This window comes from Embiotoca jacksoni, unplaced genomic scaffold (assembly GCF_022577435.1).
Source record: "Embiotoca jacksoni isolate LCO1_2020_lvr unplaced genomic scaffold, fEmbJac1.0.p SCAF_43, whole genome shotgun sequence".
Classification (NCBI taxonomy): Eukaryota; Metazoa; Chordata; class Actinopteri; family Embiotocidae; genus Embiotoca; species Embiotoca jacksoni.
Window position 1 is genome coordinate 37,474 of NW_027185396.1, and position 12,527 is coordinate 50,000.

The following is a 12,527-nucleotide window of genomic DNA, read 5'->3' on the forward strand; positions in this document are numbered from 1 at the left end:
TTCATCACCACTATGGCAAATGGGATAAACAACATGGACAAAGTGGTTTCAAGTCACTTTGTGTGGACAATTTCACAGGAAACACAATGTTTCAAAAACAGCCTTATCTCAGCGAGAGAAGCTGAAAAACATCATAAAACTGCTTTACAGTGCCACGGCTTAAACTAAGTGTTTACGAACAAATTTCTTCATCAGCAAATGGGATACACTACATGGCCAATGTGGCTTCACTTTGTGTCTGCAATTACACAGAAAACAGCATTTCAAGACTCACTTTCTCATCCTAATGTAAAATTGCATCACAGCGCCACGGCTTAAACTAAGTGTTTACAAACAAGTTTCATACTCAGAACTATGGCAAATGGGATACACTACATGGCCAATGTGGCTTCACTTTGTGTCTGCAATTACACAGAAAACAGCATTTCAAGTCTCACTTTCTCATCCTAATGTAAAATTGCATCACAGCGCCACGGCTTAAACTAAGTGTTTACAAACAAGTTTCAAACTCAGAACTTTGGCAAATGGGATACACTACATGGGCAAAGTGGTTTCAAGTCACTTTGTGTGGACAATTTCACAGGAAACACAATGTTTCAAAAACAGCCTTATCTCAGCGAGAGAAGCTCAAAAACAGCATAAAACTGCTTTACGGCTTAAACTAAGTGTTTACGAACAAATTTCTTCATCACTACTATGGCAAATGGGATAAACAACATGGACAAAGTGGTTTCAAGTCACTTTGTGTGGACAATTTCACAGGAAACACAATGTTTCAAAAACAGCCTTATCTCAGCGAGAGAAGCTGAAAAACATCATAAAACTGCTTTACAGTGCCACGGCTTAAACTAAGTGTTTACGAACAAATTTCTTCATCAGCAAATGGGATACACTACATGGCCAATGTGGCTTCACTTTTTGTCTGCAATTACACAGAAAACAGCATTTCAAGACTCACTTTCTCAGCCTAATGTAAAACTGCATCACAGTGCCACGGCTTAAACTAAGTGTTTACAAACAAGTTTCAAACTCAGAACTTTGGCAAATGGGATACACTACATGGGCAAAGTGGTTTCAATTTACTTTGTGTGGACAATTTCACAGGAAACACAATGTTTCAAAAACAGCCTTATCTCAGCGAGAGAAGCTCAAAAACAGCATAAAACTGCATTACTGCTTAAACTAAGTGTTTACGAACAAATTTCTTCATCACTACTATGGCAAATGGGATAAACAACATGGACAAAGTGGTTTCAAGTCACTTTGTGTGGACAATTTCACAGGAAACACAATGTTTCAAAAACAGACTTATCTCAGCGAGAGAAGCTCAAAAACAGCATAAAACTGCTTTACAGTGCCACGGCTTAAACTAAGTGTTTACGAACAAATTTCTTCATCAGCAAATGGGATACACTACATGGCCAATGTGGCTTCACTTTGTGTCTGCAATTACACAGAAAACAGCATTTCAAGTCTCACTTTCTCAGCCTAATGTAAAACTGCATCACAGCGCCACGGCTTAAACTAAGTGTTTACAAACAAGTTTTATACTCAGAACTTTGGCAAATGGGATACACTACATGGGCAAAGTGGTTTCAAGTCACTTTGTGTGGACAATTTCACAGGAAACACAATGTTTCAAAAACAGCCTTATCTCAGCGAGAGAAGCTCCAAAACAGCATAAAACTGCTTTACGGCTTAAACAAAGTGTTTACGAACAAATTTCTTCATCACTACTATGGCAAATGGGATAAACAACATGGACAAAGTGGTTTCAAGTCACTTTGTGTGGACAATTTCACGGGAAACACAATGTTTCAAAAACAGCCTAATCTCAGCGAGAGAAGCTCAAAAACAGCATAAAACTGCTTTACAGTGCCACGGCTTAAACTAAGTGTTTACGAACAAATTTCTTCATCACTACTATGGCAAATGGGATAAACAACATGGACAAAGTGGTTTCAAGTCACTTTGTGTGGACAATTTCACAGGAAACACAATGTTTCAAAAACAGCCTTATCTCAGCGAGAGAAGCTCAAAAACAGCATAAAACTGCTTTACAGTGCCACGGCTTAAACTAAGTGTTTACGAACAAATTTCTTCATCACTACTATGGCAAATGGGATAAACAACATGGACAAAGTGGTGTCAAGTCACTTTGTGTGGACAATTTCACAGGAAACACGATGTTTCAAAAACAGCCTTATCTCAGCGAGAGAAGCTCAAAAACAGCATAAAACTGCTTTACGGCTTAAACTAAGTGTTTACGAATAAATTTCTTCATCACTACTATGGCAAATGGGATAAACAACATGGACAAAGTCGTTTCAAGTCACTTTGTGTGGACAATTTCACAGGAAACACAATGTTTCAAAAACAGCCTTATCTCAGCGAGAGAAGCTCAAAAACAGCATAAAACTGCTGTACGGCTTAAACTAAGTGTTTACGAACAAATTTCTTCATCACTACTATGGCAAATGGGATAAACAACATGGACAAAGTGGTTTCAAGTCACTTTGTGTGGACAATTTCACAAGAAACACAATGTTTCAAAAACAGCGTTATCTCAGCGAGAGAAGCTGAAAAACAGCATAAAACAGCTTTACAGTGCCACGGCTTAAACTAAGTGTTTACGAACAAATTTCTTCATCAGCAAATGGGATACACTACATGGCCAATGTGGTTTCACTTTGTGTCTGCAATTACACAGAAAACAGCATTTCAAGTCTCACTTTCTCAGCCTAATGTAAAACTGCATCACAGTGCCACGGCTTAAACTAAGTGTTTACGAACAAATTTCTTCATCAGCAAATGGGATACACTACATGGCCAATGTGGCTTCACTTTGTGTCTGCAATTACACAGAAAACAGCATTTCAAGACTCACTTTCTCATCCTAATGTAAAACTGCATCACAGCGCCACGGCTTAAACTAAGTATTTACAAACAAGTTTCAAACTCAGAACTTTGGCAAATGGGATACACTACATGGGCAAAGTGGTTTCAAGTCACTTTGTGTGGACAATTTCACAGGAAACACAATGTTTCAAAAACAGCCTTATCTCAGCGAGAGAAGCTGAAAAACAGCATAAAACTGCTTTACAGTGCCACGGCTTAAACTAAGTGTTTACGAACAAATTTCTTCATCAGCAAATGGGATACACTACATGGCCAATGTGGCTTCACTTTGTGTCTGCAATTACACAGAAAACAGCATTTCAAGTCTCACTTTCTCAGCCTAATGTAAAACTGCATCACAGTGCCACGGCTTAAACTAAGTGTTTACGAACAAATTTCTTCATCACTACTATGGCAAATGGGATAAACAACATGGACAAAGTGGTTTCAAGTCACTTTGTGTGGACAATTTCACAGGAAACACAATGTTTCAAAAACAGCCTTATCTCAGCGAGAGAAGCTGAAAAACATCATAAAACTGCTTTACAGTGCCACGGCTTAAACTAAGTGTTTACGAACAAATTTCTTCATCAGCAAATGGGATACACTACATGGCCAATGTGGCTTCACTTTGTGTCTGCAATTACACAGAAAACAGCATTTCAAGACTCACTTTCTCATCCTAATGTAAAATTGCATCACAGCGCCACGGCTTAAACTAAGTGTTTACAAACAAGTTTCATACTCAGAACTTTGGCAAATGGGATACACTACATGGGCAAAGTGGTTTCAAGTCACTTTGTGTGGACAATTTCACAGGAAACACAATGTTTCAAAAACAGCCTTATCTCAGCGAGAGAAGCTCAAAAACAGCATAAAACTGCTTTACGGCTTAAACTAAGTGTTTACGAACAAATTTCTTCATCACCACTATGGCAAATGGGATAAACAACATGGACAAAGTGGTTTCAAGTCACTTTGTGTGGACAATTTCACAGGAAACACAATGTTTCAAAAACAGCCTTATCTCAGCGAGAGAAGCTGAAAAACATCATAAAACTGCTTTACAGTGCCACGGCTTAAACTAAGTGTTTACGAACAAATTTCTTCATCAGCAAATGGGATACACTACATGGCCAATGTGGCTTCACTTTGTGTCTGCAATTACACAGAAAACAGCATTTCAAGACTCACTTTCTCATCCTAATGTAAAATTGCATCACAGCGCCACGGCTTAAACTAAGTGTTTACAAACAAGTTTCATACTCAGAACTTTGGCAAATGGGATACACTACATGGGCAAAGTGGTTTCACTTTGTGTCTGCAATTACACAGAAAACAGCATTTCAAGTCTCACTTTCTCAGCCTAATGTAAAAATGCATCACAGTGCCACGGCTTAAACTAAGTGTTTACGAACAAATTTCTTCATCACTACTATGGCAAATGGGATAAACAACATGGACAAAGTGGTTTCAAGTCACTTTGTGTGGACAATTTCACAGGAAACACAATGTTTCAAAAACAGCCTTATCTCAGCGAGAGAAGCTCAAAAACAGCATAAAACTGCTTTACAGTGCCACGGCTTAAACTAAGTGTTTACGAACAAATTTCTTCATCACTACTATGGCAAATGGGATAAACAACATGGACAAAGTGGTGTCAAGTCACTTTGTGTGGACAATTTCACAGGAAACACAATGTTTCAAAAACAGCCTTATCTCAGTTAGAGAAGCTCAAAAACAGCATAAAACTGCTTTACGGCTTAAACTAAGTGTTTACGAATAAATTTCTTCATCACTACTATGGCAAATGGGATAAACAACATGGACAAAGTCGTTTCAAGTCACTTTGTGTGGACAATTTCACAGGAAACACAATGTTTCAAAAACAGCCTTATCTCAGCGAGAGAAGCTCAAAAACAGCATAAAACTGCTTTATAGTGCCACAGCTTAAACTAAGTGTTTACGAACAAATTTCTTCATCAGCAAATGGGATACACTACATGGCCAATGTGGCTTCACTTTGTGTCTGCAATTACACAGAAAACAGCATTTCAAGTCTCACTTTCTCAGCCTAATGTAAAACTGCATCACAGTGCCACGGCTTAAACTAAGTGTTTACGAACAAATTTCTTCATCACTACTATGGCAAATGGGATAAACAACATGGACAAAGTGGTTTCAAGTCACTTTGTGTGGACAATTTCACAGGAAACACAATGTTTCAAAAACAGCCTTATCTGAGCGAGAGAAGCTCAAAAACAGCATAAAACTGCTTTACAGTGCCACGGCTTAAACTAAGTGTTTACGAACAAATTTCTTCATCAGCAAATGGGATACACTACATGGCCAATGTGGCTTCACTTTGTGTCTGCAATTACACAGAAAACAGCATTTCAAGACTCACTTTCTCATCCTAATGTAAAACTGCATCACAGCGCCACGGCTTAAACTAAGTGTTTACAAACAAGTTTCATACTCAGAACTTTGGCAAATGGGATACACTACATGGGCAAAGTGGTTTCAAGTCACTTTGTGTGGACAATTTCACAGGAAACACAATGTTTCAAAAACAGCCTTATCTCAGCGAGAGAATCTCAAAAACAGCATAAAACTGCTTTACGGCTTAAACTAAGTGTTTACGAACAAATTTCTTCATCACTACTATGGCAAATGGGATAAACAACATGGACAAAGTGGTTTCAAGTCACTTTGTGTGGACAATTTCACAGGAAACACAATGTTTCAAAAACAGCCTTATCTCAGCGAGAGAAGCTCAAAAACAGCATAAAACTGCTTTACAGTGCCACGGCTTAAACTAAGTGTTTACGAACAAATTTCTTCATCAGCAAATGGGATACACTACATGGCCAATGTGGCTTCACTTTGTGTCTGCAAAAAACAGCATTTCAAGACTCACTTTCTCATCCTAATGTAAAACTGCATCACAGCGCCAAGGCTTAAACTAAGTGTTTACAATCAAGTTTCATACTCAGAACTTTGGCAAATGGGATACATTACATGGGCAAAGTGGTTTCAAGTCACTTTGTGTGGACAATTTCACAGGAAACACAATGTTTCAAAAACAGCCTTATCTCAGCGAGAGAAGCTCAAAAACAGCATAAAATTGCTTTACAGTGCCACGGCTTAAACTAAGTGTTTACGAACAAATTTCTTCATCACTACTATGGCAAATGGGATAAACAACATGGACAAAGTGGTTTCAAGTCACTTTGCGTGGACAATTTCACAGGAAACACAATGTTTCAAAAACAGCCTTATCTCAGCGAGAGAAGCTGAAAAACAGCATAAAACTGCTTTACAGTGCCACGGCTTAAACTAAGTGTTTACGAACAAATTTCTTCATCAGCAAATGGGATACACTACATGGCCAATGTGGCTTCACTTTGTGTCTGCAATTACACAGAAAACAGCATTTCAAGTCTCACTTTCTCAGCCTAATGTAAAACTGCATCACAGCGCCACGGCTTAAACTAAGTGTTTACAAACAAGTTTCATACTCAGAACTTTGGCAAATGGGATACACTACATGGGCAAAGTGGTTTCAAGTCACTTTGTGTGGACAATTTCACAGGAAACACAATGTTTCAAATACAGCCTTATATCAGCGAGAGAAGCTCAAAAACAGCATAAAACTGCTTTACGGCTTAAACTAAGTGTTTACGAACAAATTTCTTCATCACTACTATGGCAAATGGGATAAACAACATGGACAAAGTGGTTTCAAGTCACTTTGTGTGGACAATTTCACAGGAAACACAATGTTTCAAAAACAGCCTTATCTCAGCGAGAGAAGCTGAAAAACAGCATAAAACAGCTTTACAGTGCCACGGCTTAAACTAAGTGTTTACGAACAAATTTCTTCATCAGCAAATGGGATACACTACATGGCCAATGTGGCTTCACTTTGTGTCTGCAATTACACAGAAAACAGCATTTCAAGTCTCACTTTCTCAGCCTAATGTAAAACTGCATCACAGTGCCACGGCTTAAACTAAGTGTTTACGAACAAATTTCTTCATCACTACTATGGCAAATGGGATAAACAACATGGACAAAGTGGTTTCAAGTCACTTTGTGTGGACAATTTCACAGGAAACACAATGTTTCAAAAACAGCCTTATCTGAGCGAGAGAAGCTCAAAAACAGCATAAAACTGCTTTACAGTGCCACGGCTTAAACTAAGTGTTTACGAACAAATTTCTTCATCAGCAAATGGGATACACTACATGGCCAATGTGGCTTCACTTTGTGTCTGCAATTACACAGAAAACAGCATTTCAAGACTCACTTTCTCATCCTAATGTAAAACTGCATCACAGCGCCACGGCTTAAACTAAGTGTTTACAAACAAGTTTCATACTCAGAACTTTGGCAAATGGGATACACTACATGGGCAAAGTGGTTTCAAGTCACTTTGTGTGGACAATTTCACAGGAAACACAATGTTTCAAAAACAGCCTTATCTCAGCGAGAGAAGCTCAAAAACAGCATAAAACTGCTTTACGGCTTAAACTAAGTGTTTACGAACAAATTTCTTCATCACTACTATGGCAAATGGGATAAACAACATGGACAAAGTGGTTTCAAGTCACTTTGTGTGGACAATTTCACAGGAAACACAATGTTTCAAAAACAGCCTTATCTCAGCGAGAGAAGCTCAAAAACAGCATAAAACTGCTTTACAGTGCCACGGCTTAAACTAAGTGTTTACGAACAAATTTCTTCATCAGCAAATGGGATACACTACATGGCCAATGTGGCTTCACTTTGTGTCTGCAATTACACAGAAAACAGCATTTCAAGACTCACTTTCTCATCCTAATGTAAAACTGCATCACAGCGCCACAGCTTAAACTAAGTGTTTACAAACAAGTTTCATACTCAGAACTTTGGCAAATGGGATACACTACATGGGCAAAGTGGTTTCAAGTCACTTTGTGTGGACAATTTCACAGGAAACACAATGTTTCAAAAACAGCCTTATCTCAGCGAGAGAAGCTCAAAAACAGCATAAAACTGCTTTACGGCTTAAACTAAGTGTTTACGAACAAATTTCTTCATCACTACTATGGCAAATGGGATAAACAACATGGACAAAGTGGTTTCAAGTCACTTTGTGTGGACAATTTCACAGGAAACACAATGTTTCAAAAACAGCCTTATCTCAGCGAGAGAAGCTCAAAAACAGCATAAAACTGCTTTACAGTGCCACGGCTTAAACTAAGTGTTTACGAACAAATTTCTTCATCAGCAAATGGGATACACTACATGGCCAATGTGGCTTCACTTTGTGTCTGCAAAAAACAGCATTTCAAGACTCACTTTCTCATCCTAATGTAAAACTGCATCACAGCGCCAAGGCTTAAACTAAGTGTTTACAATCAAGTTTCATACTCAGAACTTTGGCAAATGGGATACATTACATGGGCAAAGTGGTTTCAAGTCACTTTGTGTGGACAATTTCACAGGAAACACAATGTTTCAAAAACAGCCTTATCTCAGCGAGAGAAGCTCAAAAACAGCATAAAATTGCTTTACAGTGCCACGGCTTAAACTAAGTGTTTACGAACAAATTTCTTCATCACTACTATGGCAAATGGGATAAACAACATGGACAAAGTGGTTTCAAGTCACTTTGTGTGGACAATTTCACAGGAAACACAATGTTTCAAAAACAGCCTTATCTCAGCGAGAGAAGCTGAAAAACAGCATAAAACTGCTTTACAGTGCCACGGCTTAAACTAAGTGTTTACGAACAAATTTCTTCATCAGCAAATGGGATACACTACATGGCCAATGTGGCTTCACTTTGTGTCTGCAATTACACAGAAAACAGCATTTCAAGTCTCACTTTCTCAGCCTAATGTAAAACTGCATCACAGCGCCACGGCTTAAACTAAGTGTTTACAAACAAGTTTCATACTCAGAACTTTGGCAAATGGGATACACTACATGGGCAAAGTGGTTTCAAGTCACTTTGTGTGGACAATTTCACAGGAAACACAATGTTTCAAATACAGCCTTATATCAGCGAGAGAAGCTCAAAAACAGCATAAAACTGCTTTACGGCTTAAACTAAGTGTTTACGAACAAATTTCTTCATCACTACTATGGCAAATGGGATAAACAACATGGACAAAGTGGTTTCAAGTCACTTTGTGTGGACAATTTCACAGGAAACACAATGTTTCAAAAACAGCCTTATCTCAGCGAGAGAAGCTCAAAAACAGCATAAAACTGCTTTACAGTGCCACGGCTTAAACTAAGTGTTTACGAACAAATTTCTTCATCAGCAAATGGGATACACTACATGGCCAATGTGGCTTCACTTTGTGTCTGCAATTACACAGAAAACAGCATTTCAAGACTCACTTTCTCATCCTAATGTAAAACTGCATCACAGCGCCACAGCTTAAAGTAAGTGTTTACAAACAAGTTTCATACTCAGAACTTTGGCAAATGGGATACACTACATGGGCAAAGTGGTTTCAAGTCACTTTGTGTGGACAATTTCACAGGAAACACAATGTTTCAAAAACAGCCTTATCTCAGCGAGAGAAGCTGAAAAACAGCATAAAACAGCTTTACAGTGCCACGGCTTAAACTAAGTGTTTACGAACAAATTTCTTCATCAGCAAATGGGATACACTACATGGCCAATGTGGCTTCACTTTGTGTCTGCAATTACACAGAAAACAGCATTTCAAGTCTCACTTTCTCAGCCTAATGTAAAACTGCATCACAGTGCCACGGCTTAAACTAAGTGTTTACGAACAAATTTCTTCATCACTACTATGGCAAATGGGATAAACAACATGGACAAAGTGGTTTCAAGTCACTTTGTGTGGACAATTTCACAGGAAACACAATGTTTCAAAAACAGCCTTATCTGAGCGAGAGAAGCTCAAAAACAGCATAAAACTGCTTTACAGTGCCACGGCTTAAACTAAGTGTTTACGAACAAATTTCTTCATCAGCAAATGGGATACACTACATGGCCAATGTGGCTTCACTTTGTGTCTGCAATTACACAGAAAACAGCATTTCAAGACTCACTTTCTCATCCTAATGTAAAACTGCATCACAGCGCCACGGCTTAAACTAAGTGTTTACAAACAAGTTTCATACTCAGAACTTTGGCAAATGGGATACACTACATGGGCAAAGTGGTTTCAAGTCACTTTGTGTGGACAATTTCACAGGAAACACAATGTTTCAAAAACAGCCTTATCTCAGCGAGAGAAGCTCAAAAACAGCATAAAACTGCTTTACGGCTTAAACTAAGTGTTTACGAACAAATTTCTTCATCACTACTATGGCAAATGGGATAAACAACATGGACAAAGTGGTTTCAAGTCACTTTGTGTGGACAATTTCACAGGAAACACAATGTTTCAAAAACAGCCTTATCTCAGCGAGAGAAGCTCAAAAACAGCATAAAACTGCTTTACAGTGCCACGGCTTAAACTAAGTGTTTACGAACAAATTTCTTCATCAGCAAATGGGATACACTACATGGCCAATGTGGCTTCACTTTGTGTCTGCAAAAAACAGCATTTCAAGACTCACTTTCTCATCCTAATGTAAAACTGCATCACAGCGCCAAGGCTTAAACTAAGTGTTTACAATCAAGTTTCATACTCAGAACTTTGGCAAATGGGATACATTACATGGGCAAAGTGGTTTCAAGTCACTTTGTGTGGACAATTTCACAGGAAACACAATGTTTCAAAAACAGCCTTATCTCAGCGAGAGAAGCTCAAAAACAGCATAAAATTGCTTTACAGTGCCACGGCTTAAACTAAGTGTTTACGAACAAATTTCTTCATCACTACTATGGCAAATGGGATAAACAACATGGACAAAGTGGTTTCAAGTCACTTTGTGTGGACAATTTCACAGGAAACACAATGTTTCAAAAACAGCCTTATCTCAGCGAGAGAAGCTCAAAAACAGCATAAAACTGCTTTACAGTGCCACGGCTTAAACTAAGTGTTTACGAACAAATTTCTTCATCAGCAAATGGGATACACTACATGGCCAATGTGGCTTCACTTTGTGTCTGCAATTACACAGAAAACAGCATTTCAAGACTCACTTTCTCATCCTAATGTAAAACTGCATCACAGCGCCACGGCTTAAAGTAAGTGTTTACAAACAAGTTTCATACTCAGAACTTTGGCAAATGGGATACACTACATGGGCAAAGTGGTTTCAAGTCACTTTGTGTGGACAATTTCACAGGAAACACAATGTTTCAAAAACAGCCTTATCTCAGCGAGAGAAGCTCAAAAACAGCATAAAACTGCTTTACAGTGCCACGGCTTAAACTAAGTGTTTACGAACAAATTTCTTCATCACTACTATGGCAAATGGGATAAACAAAATGAACAAAGTGGTTTCAAGTCACTTTGTGTGGACAATTTCACAGGAAACACAATGTTTCAAAAACAGCCTTATCTCAGCGAGAGAAGCTCAAAAACAGCATAAAACTGCTTTACAGTGCCACGGCTTAAACTAAGTGTTTACGAACAAATTTCTTCATCAGCAAATGGGATACACTACATGGCCAATGTGGCTTCACTTTGTGTCTGCAATTACACAGAAAACAGCATTTCAAGACTCACTTTCTCGTCCTAATGTAAAACTGCATCACAGCGCCACGGCTTAAACTAAGTGTTTACAAACAAGTTTCATACTCAGAACTTTGGCAAATGGGATACACTACATGGGCAAAGTGGTTTCAAGTCACTTTATGTGGACAATTTCACAGGAAACACAATGTTTCAAATACAGCCTTATATCAGCGAGAGAAGCTCAAAAACAGCATAAAACTGCTTTACAGTGCCACGGCTTAAACTAAGTGTTTACGAACAAATTTCTTCATCAGCAAATGGGATACACTACATGGCCAATGTGGCTTCACTTTGTGTCTGCAAAAAACAGCATTTCAAGACTCACTTTCTCATCCTAATGTAAAACTGCATCACAGCGCCACGGCTTAAACTAAGTGTTTACAAACAAGTTTCATTCTCAGAACTTTGGCAAATGGGATACACTACATGGGCAAAGTGGTTTCAAGTCACTTTGTGTGGACAATTTCACAGGAAACACAATGTTTCAAAAACAGCCTTATCTCTGCGAGAGAAGCTCAAAAACAGCATAAAACTGCTTTACAGTGCCAAGGCTTAAACTAAATGTTTACGAACAAATTTCTTCATCACTACTATGGCAAATGGGATAAACAACATGGACAAAGTGGTTTCAAGTCACTTTGTGTGGACAATTTCACAGGAAACACAATGTTTCAAAAACAGCCTTATCTCAGCGAGAGAAGCTCAAAAACAGCATAAAACTGCTTTACAGTGCCACGGCTTAAACTAAGTGTTTACGAACAAATTTCTTCATCAGCAAATGGGATACACTACATGGCCAATGTGGCTTCACTTTGTGTCTGCAATTACACAGAAAACAGCATTTCAAGACTCACTTTCTCATCCTAATGTAAAACTGCATCACAGCGCCACGGCTTAAAGTAAGTGTTTACAAACAAGTTTCATACTCAGAACTTTGGCAAATGGGATACACTACATGGGCAAAGTGGT